The sequence below is a fragment of the Globicephala melas genome, chromosome 12 (assembly GCF_963455315.2).
Source record: "Globicephala melas chromosome 12, mGloMel1.2, whole genome shotgun sequence".
NCBI lineage: Eukaryota > Metazoa > Chordata > Mammalia > Artiodactyla > Delphinidae > Globicephala > Globicephala melas.
The window spans coordinates 52110272-52123104 of record NC_083325.1 but is presented as its reverse complement, the minus strand read 5'-3'; the positions used below and the strand labels follow the sequence as shown (position 1 = coordinate 52123104).

The following is a 12833-nucleotide window of genomic DNA, read 5'->3' as shown; positions in this document are numbered from 1 at the left end:
GTGGATTCATTCAGCTCCTGACAACAGGTCGTAATTGCAGCCTCCCGAGCAGCACAGGACTCCAGGGAGGGAGAGTGTGGGGGTCTTGCTTTCAGAGAGCTTACCTTCTAGTTGAGCAGCGAATAGGCACAGGACTGAAGACAGAAATAACAGCCCACATCACGTCCCAGCCGCAGGGAAGATTCGAGGCTGGCCGTGGATCCCTAATCAAATCAGCAGCACGGTATGACTCCGTAGGAATTTGGAGGAAATACAGAAGGCTGATTTGGGACAGCCTCTTAGAGGGGTAGGCCTCGGGAAGGACCCTGACAGGAAGGAAGATGGGACTGGGGGTGGCGATGGGGAAGAGGCGTGAAATCTCTCCCCACGGTCTCCCTGTGAAGAAGGCCCCACAGGCGTGCATGGTAAACAGAATTCCCCATAGGCCTCACGTGCTTATATACTTTAGATTCACAAATCAGCTGGCAAAGTAATGCAGGGGCCGGTGGTTTCCAACCTTGGCTGCTCACCAGAATCACCTGGGGGGCTTTAAGAACTACTAATGCCCCGGCCCAACCCCAGAGACTCCCATATGATTGGTTTGGGGGTTGGTCTGGGCACTGGGATTTCAAAAATATCCCAGGAGATTCTAATTTGCAGCCGGGGTTGAGAACCATTGCTAGCCTCTCACATCTCAGCGGGAATGATATGGCTTCTGCTAAAAAAAAAAAAAAAAAAAAAAAAAATGCTTAAAGAGAAAGCAACTTTATTTTTAAATGCCAAACTGACAGCGCGGGGCGGGGGTGCCAGATTTCCGCACCACCTTTGCCTTCCTCCAGCCACTGCCCCCCTATTCTTGCAGCTGCTCCAATAAAGCCAAGCTCCTACTCAAAATGCTTCTTTCCCTTCCTGGAAAATTCTATTCCCGGGAAACTCCCTCCTGACTGTGGCGGCATCTTGTTCTCAGTACTGCGCTGTGCTTGTCAGAGTGCTCGGATCCCCCAACATCAGGCGGTTTTGCTCGGATGTCATCAGATAATACAGAATTTTCCAGAAGGGTTGGAGGAGCCCTTCCCGAGGAGGCCAGTGCCGCAGCAGAGGACAAGTGCAAAGGGTGCTGGATTGGGGAGCCAGGATTCCCCCCAACCAAGTTCTGACACTGCCACTAAGTGACTCCTCCCTCTGAGCCTCAACTTCCACCTCTGTGAAATGGGGGTGGCCCCGGTGACCCTGAGGGCCCTCCTCACCCAGGCCCTCTGAGACCTCAGAAGCTGCTCCAAGCTGAATACAGCTGGGCCTGAGCGCAGCCACCTCCGGGCTCTGCTTCCTGGGGCCTCAGCCAAGCCCCGGGTTTCCTGCCTGGTGAGCCGCGGGCACAAGGGGCCTTCACAGAGACTCCGCGTGGTTTTCCTGGGGAGCGGGGCAAGGAGGCGGGGAGCCTTGCAGAACTAACACAAGGCTTCGTCTGTGTGCAAGCCGAAGGAGGGTGGACTGAGCGGCCCACAGGGACTCTACCTTGCCTCTGGATTTTTCCGTGGCCTTTTTCAGGACCTTTCATTTGATCATCAAATAACCCCGCAGCAGGAGAAACCAATAAGGACAATTAGCTGCATTTCACAGCTGAGGAAGCTGAGGAGCTGAGGTGCAGTGATGCTGGAGGACGCAGTACATTGGAGCAGTCAAGAGTATCTGCTACACTACCACTTGATCTTCTAAGCCTCAATTTTCTCCCCCAAGAAAGTAAATACTCGTAACTGTTCTGGTAGACCTGCCCATGCTCTGTGGTGAGGGAAGCTCCAGGTCACCTTTGGGCAGGAGGTGGGGCCCAAGAGCCAAATCAATGCAAAGGCAGGACCCAGAGATCTATGATGGGCCAGGTGGTGTTCTAGAACTTTCTCAACTTCATCTCCTATCATCCTCACAGCTGCCCTGTCAGTCAGGCATCCTTTGCCTCATTTCGCAGAGAGAGGAGAGGCTGAGGGTCCACACACAGCCAGGGGTCAAACTCAGGTTGCAAGTCCTGTTTTTCCACCACCCTGTGCTGCTCCCTTGGAGGTGGGTTTAGCTCAAGAGACAAGGGCTGATTCTGATTTATCCCCTCCTTCCCGCCAGACAGATGGCCCCAGGCAGAGGCAGCCCAGGAAACCAGGAAGCGAAACTGTCGGAGTCTGAGAAACTTGTGCTTTGAGATCATCCCTTTCTTCAGGCCAGCAGGAGTTTTTACAGAGAAATTTTACAGGATTAAAGAGTTACATACTTTTTTAAAAATCTAGAATAACTAGAAGAGAAACAAACATTCAACAAATCTCTGGAGGGAGAGTGTCTTTTTTATACTTGGAATCATCGATGAAATCGCAAAGGAAAGATTAGCAGGTTTGACTACAGAAAAATTGCCTTTTCTGCACTTAAAAAAAAAGACTGAGAAGGGACAAGTGGGGAGAAATACTGACAGCAAATAAGGGAGATAAAATGTCTCTTTTTATTTATATATACTCTGCCTCCTTCCTAAAGAGTTTTGAGGAGGGAATATTTCATAAAAAGCACATACAAACTGATAGTTTAAAAATAAACAAAGGGTCTTATATACAAATAGGCAAGGAGCGTGAAGAAGCAATTTACGTAAAACAAATTATGACTAGTAAACGGATGTGTAGAAAAACATCCAACCTAGTTAACCGTCAAGGAAATACAAAGTTAAATAGAAAAAAATTTCAACTAACATCCAGTGCTCATACATGGGTGATAACAATTACACCTTACAATTCTTAAAGAAAATATAGTGATAGATACTGAGAACTATAAAAATATTTGTTCTCTTCAACAGAGTAATCTTACTACTAGGGACTTATGCCAAAGATTCTAAAATGTGGAAAGAGGTACATGAAGATGCTCACTGCAGAATAAAAAAACAAACCCCAAAAAGCTGAAAGTTGAAAATGACCTAAATGTCCTAAAGGCGAGAAATGCTTAACTAAAGCTTGCCCCATCCACTCAACGAAATACAATGCAGCTTTTTTTTTAAAAAATTATTTATTTATTTATTTCTCGCCGTGTCGGGTCTTAGTTGCAACACGTGGCATCTTCATTGCAGCATGTGGGATCTTTCGCTGTGGCGTGTGGGCTTCTCTCTAGTTGTGGCGCACGGGCTCCAGAGCGTGGGCTCTGTAGTTTGCGGCACATGGCCTTTGTTGCCCCCGCGGCATGTGGGATCTTAGTTCCCCAACAAGGGATCGAACCTGTGTCCCCTGCATTGGGAGAAGGATTCTTTACTACTGGACCACCAGGGAAGTACGGCAATGCAGCTTTTATAAAAGAAGTTCATAGAGTCTTATGGTAAATAAAAACGCCTACAACAAAATGTTAAGTTTAAAAAGCAGGATATGGACTTGTAGCATTCATAATATATAATTCATAGTATGAATACAGTTATGTATGCATACAGATATGAGACAGGTGTGCACCCAGCAGGTGTGGGGCCTGGGGCAGGGATACAAATGGAGACCACATGCCGAATGCCTAAATATTAAATAATTATTATTTATTAAATATTTATTCAATCAATTTAATAATTAACAATGCAATAATTATGTATTAAATAACTATTAAATTAATAATTAGACATTTAAATTACTATACATTAAATATTAAAATATTAAATATTTAAATAAAATTACTTATTACATATTAAACTATTAAATAATTCATGCCGACAAATTGTCAAATAAAATGTCAAATATTCTGCTACCTTGTGATAAGCTAAGATGACTGTGGTAATCCTTAAAGCAACCACTAAGAAAATAATTCAACAACTCCAAACTAGAAATAACTCAAATGTCCATCAACTAATGAATGGGTAAACAATGGAATACTAGTCAGCAATTAAAAAGAAATGAGCTACTGACACACATTATAACATGAATAAACCTCAAAACCTTTATGCTGATTGAAAGAAGCCAGACACAAAAGAACAGATATTGCATGATTCCATTTACACTGACATATCCAAAACAGGCAAATCTACAGTGGCTATAGCTAGGGTTGGCAGTTTAACAGCAATTAACTGCAAATGGCCCAAGGGCTTTTTGGGGGGTGATAGAAGTGTTCTAACACTAAATTATGATGATGGTTATGGAGATGCACAACTCTGTAAATTTACTAAAAATCATTGAATTGTGTACTTAAAATGGGTGAAATTTATGATACGTAAATTATACCTCAATAAAGCTATTTTAAAAAATATGCTAACATTTTAAAAATTGTGCTGCAAATGATACCATCAAGAAAATGGGGCTTCCCTGGTGGCGCAGTGGTTGAGAGTCCACCTGCCGATGCAGGGGACATGGGTTCGTGTCCCGGTCCGGGAAGATCCCACATGCCGCGGAGCAGCTGCGCCCGTGAGCCATGGCCGCTGAGCCTGCGCGTGCGGAGCCTGTTGCTCCGCAACGGGAGAGGCCACAACAGTGAGAGGCCCGCGTACCGCAAAAAAAACAAAAAAAGAACAAGAAAATAAAAAGACCACCCACAGAATGGGATACAATACGTGCAAATCATATATCTGATAAGGGACTTGTATCCAGAATATATAAAGAACTCTTACAATTCAATAATAAAAAAGATAAAGTAACCCAACATAAAAACGGGCAAAGGATCAAAACAGACATTTCTCCAAAGAAGATATGCAAGTGGACAGTGACTGCATGAAAAGACGCTCAGTATCCTTAGGTATTAGGGAAATGCAAGTCAAAGCCACTAAACCACATGAGCTACTACTTCATACCCACTAGGAAGGGTATAATCAAAAAGGTGGATAAACAAGTGTTAGCAAAGGTGTGGAACCCTCATATACAGCTGGAGAGAATGTAAAATGGTGCAGTCACTTCAGAAAACTGTTCAGCAGTGCCTCAAATTTTTAACATGAAGTTCCCTTATGACCCAGAAATTCCACTTCAGTATAGTACTCAAGAGAAATGATAACACATGTCCACATACCAAGTGGTACATGAATGTTCATAACTGCAGTATTCACAACATCCCCAAAATGGAAACAACCCAAATGTCTGTCAACGGATAAATGAATAAATTAAATGTGGTACACCCATAGAGTGGACTATTATTCATCAATAAAAAGGATTGAAGTACTGACTCACGCTACAACATGGATGAACCTTGAATATATTATGCTAACTGCAAGCAGCCAATCACCAAGGACCACATAATGATTAGGCAAATGTATAGAGAGGGAAAGTAGCCTAGTAGTTGCCTTGGACTGCGGGGGTTTGGAGGAAAATGGGGAATGAGTACTAATGGGAACAGTGTTTCTTTTGAGGGTGAGTAAAATGTTCTAAAACTGATTGTGGTGAAGGTTGCAGAACTTTGTGGACATAGTGAAAACTGTTGAATTGTACACTTCAAGTGGATTATATGGTATGTGAATTATATCTCAGTAGAGGTGTAAAAACAAAACAACAGTGTAGGGCTTCCCTGGTGGCGCAGTGGTTGAGAGTCCGCCTGCCAATGCAGGGGACGCAGGTTCGTGCCCTGGTCCGGGAAGATCCCACATGCCGCGGAGCAACTGGGCCCGTGAGCCATGGCCACTGCGCCTGCACGTCCGGAGCCTGTGCTCCGCAACGGGAGAGGCCACAACAGTGAGAGGCCCACGTACCGCAAAAAAAAAAAAAAAAAAAAAAACCAACAGTGTATGCTACTGTCGCTAATATCACTGCTATGTTCCCAGAATCCTCGTGTCATTGTTTCCTTGGTGTCTCCACAGTTCTTCCCAGAACGGCCCTTTGGCCCTTTTTTCAGCCTTCCCCTAGCAAAGAGTCAGTAGACAGGTATGAGTCCCAACTCTAGTAGCCTGGCTTGGGAAACTCCCGTATCCTCTTTGGGGTCCAGTTTCCATGACTCTCTATATTGATTTGTTTTCTCATTCATTCAACAGACGTTTCACTCATTCATCAGAGCAAACATTTGCTGAGAGTTCACTGTGTCCCAGGCACTGTTCTAGGTGCTACAGATACAGCTGTGAACCAAAGTTGCTGCCCTCCTGGAGCAGGTGGGAGGAGGGAGTACAAACAGGTACATTAATTCTGCAAATACATTACAGAAAGCATGTGTGTCTGGCTCCTCGAGGACAGAAACATGCCTGGCTTCTCCTTCTGCTAAGGCTATCTCAGCCTCATACAGGGAGGCACCTATAGATTGTAACTAGACTTGGTGCTTTAACTGGATAATTCCTTGAATAAATCTGCCCAAATAACACTGTGAGATTCAATTCCCAAAGGAGTATTCCTATAGTAGGAGGGGATAGAACTTTAGTCACCAACTCATTCATTCATTGATTCATACAAGTGGTTTGAGCATCTTATAGTGGTTAAATCATTTTGTCTGCCAGTAATAGAAACCTGATTTAAACTGGCTTAAGCATAAAAGGGAATTTGTTGGCTAAAGTAACTAAAAAAGTACCAGGGTGGTTTGATCCTGGTGTGCGCACAGCATCATCAAGAACACCTCTCAGCCCAATTCTCCTTTGATTGGCTCCATTCCTGAGCTAGTGCTCCTTTGGTGGAGGCAAAATGGCTGCAGATTGTTCCAGAATCTCATCTTCCAGTTCCAGACCCCAAGGATAGGGAGCTCTTCCTCTCCCGTCCTAACTTCCCTTTCTAAGGCTCCCTCTGCCCTTTTCCACAAAAGTCCTGCCTGGGCCCCTATTGAATTGAGTTCAGGCTTGAACTAATCACTGTAGTCAGAGAGTGAAATGAGCTAATTCTTAGCTCATCAGGGCCTGGGCATTTGCCAAGGGCAGGAGCCGTCAGCCCTCTCCGAAGCACAAGGGCTGAGAGCAGGGGAGGGGGTGGCTCCCAAAGGAAAACTGGGATGCTGTTACCAGAAGCTGGAGAACAGATGCTTCGTAAACAAACAAAAATAACCCGTGACCCCACATACTTTGGTACCAGGCCTGTCAATTACTGCCTTACATATGTAATGAACATAGGACATGAGAGAGAGGTGACAAGGGTTTAGATAAGATGCTGCGGAAATTCAGAAATCAAGGACCACCTCATGCAGGAGGTACCATATGAACTTGACTTTGAAGGATGAGTGGAATTAGTCATATGTATCCATGAGAGAGGGCACTCCAGGCTGGGAGGACTGTGTGACCTAAGGTATGGGGGATGCAGACTATAAATGGGGGAATTGAGCGATTCGGTGTGGCCAGAACACAGGCCCAGGAAGAGGTGGTGTAGCCTCTGAGGGAGGAGGTGGAAGCAGGGATCAGATCTTAGGGGGCCTCAGGGGCCGGGATAAAGAGCTTAGAAGACAGTCTAGAGAAAGCAGGAAACCACTGAAGGTTGTGATCATGGCAGTGATATCACCTGGGACATGAACCTGCTCAGATAATTTAACTTAGAAAGGGAGAGCAACCAGTTTAGAGCCTCCAGATATGGTCTAAGCAAAAAGCAAAGAGAATCTGAATGTCCCATTGGCACCTCCAACCCAGCATGTCTGAGACAAAAGCCAGCCAGCTTGGTTTCCCCACGCCACTTCTCTACCTGTGTTTTCTGTCCTGATGAATGGCGTCAGCATCCCCATGAGTCATCCCGGACTCCCGCCTCTCCCATGTCCCCCGCAACAAACTCATCCACAAATCCGGTCCATTTTTCCTCCTGTTTCTTGAATGTACTTGTCTTGTTCCTCTGCACCACCTTACTCCTCAGGCCGTCATCATCTGTTTCTTGGATGTCTCCAACAGCCTCTTTTTTTTTTTTTTTTTTTTTGTGGTGCGCGGGCCTCTCACTGTTGTCGCCTCTCCCGTTGCGGAGCACAGGCTCCGGACGCGCAGGCTCAGCGGCCATGGCTCACGGGCCCAGCCGCTCCGCGGCATGTGGGATCTTCCCAGACCGGGGCACGAACCCGTGTCCCCTGCATCGGCAGGCGGACTCTCAACCACTGTGCCACCAGGGTAGCCCCTCCAACAGCCTCTTAACTGGCCTCCCGGCCTCCAGCCTTATGCCCTTTCAATCCTCCATACAGCAGCCAGGGTCATCTATTTAAATTACAGCCAGCTGGGGACTCCCCACTGACCAAGCCCTTTCAGGATGTGGTTTCCAGCCTCACATCTTCCTGCACCCCCAGCCATTCTGAGCTGCGTTCAACTCACCAAATGTTGCTGTTCTCTTTCCCCTCTGGACACTTGTATGTGCTGCTTCCTCTGCTCTCCCCCACACTCCCCTCCCGCCTCCTTTGTTCCTAGTGTAGGAGCTGGAGGGCTGTTCCTGTTGGGAACGTGTTTAGGAGGCTGGGAGACAAGAGAAAAGAGTAGGGGGAGTGCTGGGAGCTTCCTGTGGTGGACACATTCCTTGTCTGCCCGGCACCTGCCTTCTCCTGGGAACAGCAGCGCCTCTCCCCACATTTTGTGAGCTGCTCCCCACACGCAGGTGTGTGGTCCAGTCGGAGCCGCCACCTTACACGGTCTTGCCTCCCTGTCATAGGGGTTCACTGTGAGGTGGATGACCCAACCAGTCTGGTCCCCAAAAGTTTCCTAACCAGAGCTATGGAGAAATGGTCTCTTTCCTTTTTGGTTGAGGCTGAAAAGCTAGATTGTGGAGCTCCTTGCTGCCAGGTGCCCTGCCTTGTGGCAAAAGGTGACATTCAGAGAGAAATGAAAATGACAGGCTGAGGGGAGGGTCCTGACAGGGTTCTGGTCACTTCTAAGATCCAGGGCGACTTGTTAACTTGCTGTCCTGTAGAACAATGCTTCTCAGACTCTCTGTGGGGAAGGGCCAGATTTTTTTCCCAATCTACTATAAATCACTACACAATAAAAAAAACTTTAAAAAAAATACCCTAAACACATTTTTTAACACCTCATTATTTTTTTACTGTTGTATTCAACAGACCTAACATTAATTTGTCAATTTGTTATAAAAAGTTGTCAACACTTGATCCTAATTTCTGTGCTCACCTCGTCACGGGCTATATCAAGCAGCCAGTTAGTGGCACACACTTTGGGTAGCCCTGCCCCAGAGGCCTTCGTCCACCCTTGCTGGCCCCAGCTCTGCATTCCAGCCTGAAGGAATGGGGAAACAGAGGGACTGTAGGGCAAGCAAGTTCTTTTTAAAGAAGTAATGCTGCCCAAGGGGGAGGTGGGGAGGGGGAGGGACGGAGTGGGAGTTTGGGGTTAGCAGATGCAAACTATTATATATAGAATGGATAAACAATAAGGTTCTACTGTATAGCACAAGGAACTATATTCAATATCCTGTGATAACCCCTAATGGAAAATAATATAAAAAAGAATGCATATATATGTGTGTAACTGAATCCTTTTGCTGTACAGCAGAAATTACCACAACATTGTAAATCAACTATACTTCAATTTTAAAAAAAAGTGGTAACATAGAAGTTTCACACATCCCTTTCATTCCATTCCACTGGTGAAAAACATGGTCACACTTATTTGCAAGGAAGACGGGAAAAGATAGCCTCTAGTTGAGTGGACTTGTGCTGTTACTAAAAAGTTCCATGACTAAAAAGAAAAGGGGAGGACGATTATGGGAGACCACAGCTTTTGCCACATGCTGCTGAGAGCCACTAGGGGGCTGCCCCCAGGGCCTGACTCTATGCTCGGGAGTGCGGGAGGCTTGGCTACTTGGGGACTATATTGGTATCTGCTGCTTTGCAGCAAACCACCCCAAATTTAGTGGCTTAAAATAACAACCATGTTCTTGGCTCACGTTTTTGTCGGTCAGCAATGTGTCTGGGTTCGGTTGGTGGTTCTGCCGGTGGTCTCGCCTGGGGTCGCTCATGCAGTTGTTGTCATCTGGTGGTTTGATTAGGGCTGGATGGGCTAAGATGTCCTCACACACGCATCCAGCAGTCAGCAGTCTTAAAGCTGGGGTGCCTCGGTTCTCCATGTGGCCTCTTCAGCAGGCTAAGCTCAGGCTCACTCACGTCCTGGTCTCTGTTCCAACCACAACCAGAGAGAGAGAGAGAGAGAGAGAGAGAGAGAGATAGAGAGAGCGCAAACCTCATGCACAGGTGTGCTTCAAGCCTCTGCTTGCGTCACATTTGCAAACGGCCCATCGGCCAAAATAAGCCATATTGCCAAGCTTGAATTCAAGGGGAAGAGAGAAAATCACTTCTTGATGGGAAGAGCAGTAAAGTAACGTTGCTGAGAAGCACAGGAGGAATGTTTCATAACATCTTCACAAAGAGCCTTCCATAGTGACCTCAGCTTCCACCTATAAGACAAGGAATGTCTGTCCTTGTTCAGGCTCTTGTGGCCCTAAGGAAAAAAAAAATCCCCCAATGCCCCAAGGAATGAGTTCTCTTTTTCAGGGTACATATGGCCTTGCCCTGCATCTGAAGGGCTGCCAGGAACCAAAGCAGTCCCTGGAGGCAGAAGCTCTTCCTCTGTCTCACCGCTGAGCTGCGAGGTCTTCCTCATGGTGCCTCTTCCCCCTCTGTCTGCCCCATTCTCCTCTCTGCTGATTGTTTTATTTCTATTTACTTCCAACACCTGCTCCCTCACAATTTCTGCTTGCCCTGGGCATCGATCTGTGGCACCCTTTCACCTTCCGGCCCTGTGGCTAGCTGGCTCAGCCTCTCCATGTTTCCCCCATTCCTGTTCCAGAAACCATCACCTTGACCGGCTGGCTCATATCCTCAATCTGGACCACTTTGTGGTGGGCAGGCCAGCCTCTGGATAGGCTGTCTGGAGCTCAGGTGTCCACATTTCCTCCAATCACCTGGAGAAGTAGAGGAGCACTATTGTAGGTTGAATGGCGGCCCCCAAAATATATTCCATGTCCTAATTCTCAGAAGCTGTGAACGTGACTTCATTTGGAAAAAGGGTCTTTGTAGATGTGATTGAGATGAAATTATCCTGGATTATGCAAATAGGCCCTAAATTTAAAAACAAGTGTCCTACCAAGGAAAAGACAGACACAGAGGAGACTGTGCAAAGATGGAGGCAGAGGTTGGCATTATTCAACCACAAGCCAGGAAAAACCTGGCACCACCAGAAGCTAGAAGACTCAAGGAAGGATTCTCCCCTAGAGCATCTGGAGGGAGGGTGGCCCTGACAACGCCTTCTCAGACTTCCAGCCTCCAGAACTATGAGAAAATAAATTTCTGTTATTTCAAGCCACCAAGTTTGTGGTCATTTATTACAGCAGCTCTAGGAAACTAATATAGACAGTGCTCAAAATAGAGCCTCCTAAGCAGCAGGACCCATTGGTAAGGGAACTTCCCGGCACAGACATATAGGCCACAGGAGCACATACCTCATTCCCCGACCAGTGAGCGAACACTTCTGCTCTATCCTTCCAAGGCCTGAGACCTGCAAGTCAAGACAGCTCATACCCCAGTGTTCTACTCCTCAGCGCCCACAAAGATGATGCTTTCAAGAGGTCTCAAGCATAAAAGGATGTGAGAGAGATATATAGAGAGACATACAAATATATTGGAATATTACTATACACACACACACACAGCACATACATTGGAATATTACTCAGTCATAAAAAAGAATGAAATATTGCCATTTGTGACAACATGGGTGGACCTAGAGGGTATTATGCTAAGTGAAATAAGTCAAACAGAGAAAAACAAATACCGTATGACTTCACTTATGTGTGGAATCTAAAAAACAAATGAACAAATACAACAAAACAGAAACAGATTCATAGATACAGAGGAGAAACAGGTGGTTGCCAGAGGGGAGAGGGATTGGGGGAAATGAATGAAATAGGTGAGGGAGATTAAGAGGTACGAACTTCCAGTTATAAAATAACTGAGTCACAGGGACGAAATCTATAGCATGGGGAATATAGTCAATGATATTGTAATATCTTTGTATGTTGACAGATGGTAACTAGATTTATCATCATGATCATTTTGTTATGCATAGAAATATTGAATTACTACATTGTGCACCTGGGACTAACATAGTGTTGTAGGTCAACTTTACTTCAATTAAAAATTTTTTTCCGGGCTTCCCTGGTGGCGCAGTGGTTGAGAGTCCGCCTGCCGATGCAGGGGACACGGGTTCGTGCCCCAGTCCGGGAAGATCCCACATGCCGCGGAGCAGCTGGGCCCGTGAGCCATGGCCGCTAAGCCTGCGCGTCCGGAGCCTGTTGCTCCGCAACGGGAGAGGCCACAACAGTGAGAGCCCCGCGTACCGCAAAAACAAACAAACAAACAAACAAAAAAAGCAGAGGTCCAAGAGAAGAGTGACTTACCCAGGGCCCACAGCTGTTTGCTCCCGACATCCAATCCCTTCCTATTCCTGTGCGGCTAGGACTTCCCAGTGTGCCCTTGGCAAAGACGACTATTTTTTTAACTGACTTTATTCATGTCTCTACCCGTTGTAAAACGCCTCTTCTACTTCTCTATTCCTGTGCCCTTTCCCTGCTTCCCTGGACACAGTGGCTCATGAACCCCTTGCTCCTGCCAAGTGCAGCTGAGGAAATAGGAGCGGCCGCTTGGCTGAGCAGACAGGAAAGGATGCGCCGAAGGGGTGCTGGTCCTCCAGCCTGGCCGGGGCCGCAGCATCTCCACCTAACTCTGCACATTCCTCTGCCTCCAGTGGAGAGCCCTGGGGTCTTCAGTTCCCGGCATTCCTTGACAGCATGGTTCTAAGTAAGATCCTGGCAATAGAGTCACTTGCACAAGATTCGATAAACCAAAGATAGGAGAGCCCACCTTCTCTGAATTGGCATGGAAGGGCGTGAGGTTGACCGTGGCCTCCAGACGAGCCCCTGCAAGCTGCCCACATTGGTGCTGGGGCGATCCCGGCATCTTCTCTGCAGTCCTGGTACTTCCCGATTTTGTGCAGTCTGACGGTAGCT

General features: G+C 46.7%; 1 long non-coding RNA gene across 1 annotated transcript; it reads right to left on the bottom strand.

The window, feature by feature from the left end:
* Window positions 1-3112: 3112 nt before the first annotated feature.
* LOC138842906 (uncharacterized) lies at window positions 3113-12277 on the bottom strand. The gene is made up of 4 exons (XR_011377870.1): window positions 12225-12277; window positions 10626-10730; window positions 9717-10223; window positions 3113-3224 (listed from the first exon to the last, which is right to left on the bottom strand). It is a non-coding gene; the product is annotated as an uncharacterized lncRNA (long non-coding RNA).
* Window positions 12278-12833: the final 556 nt, after the last annotated feature.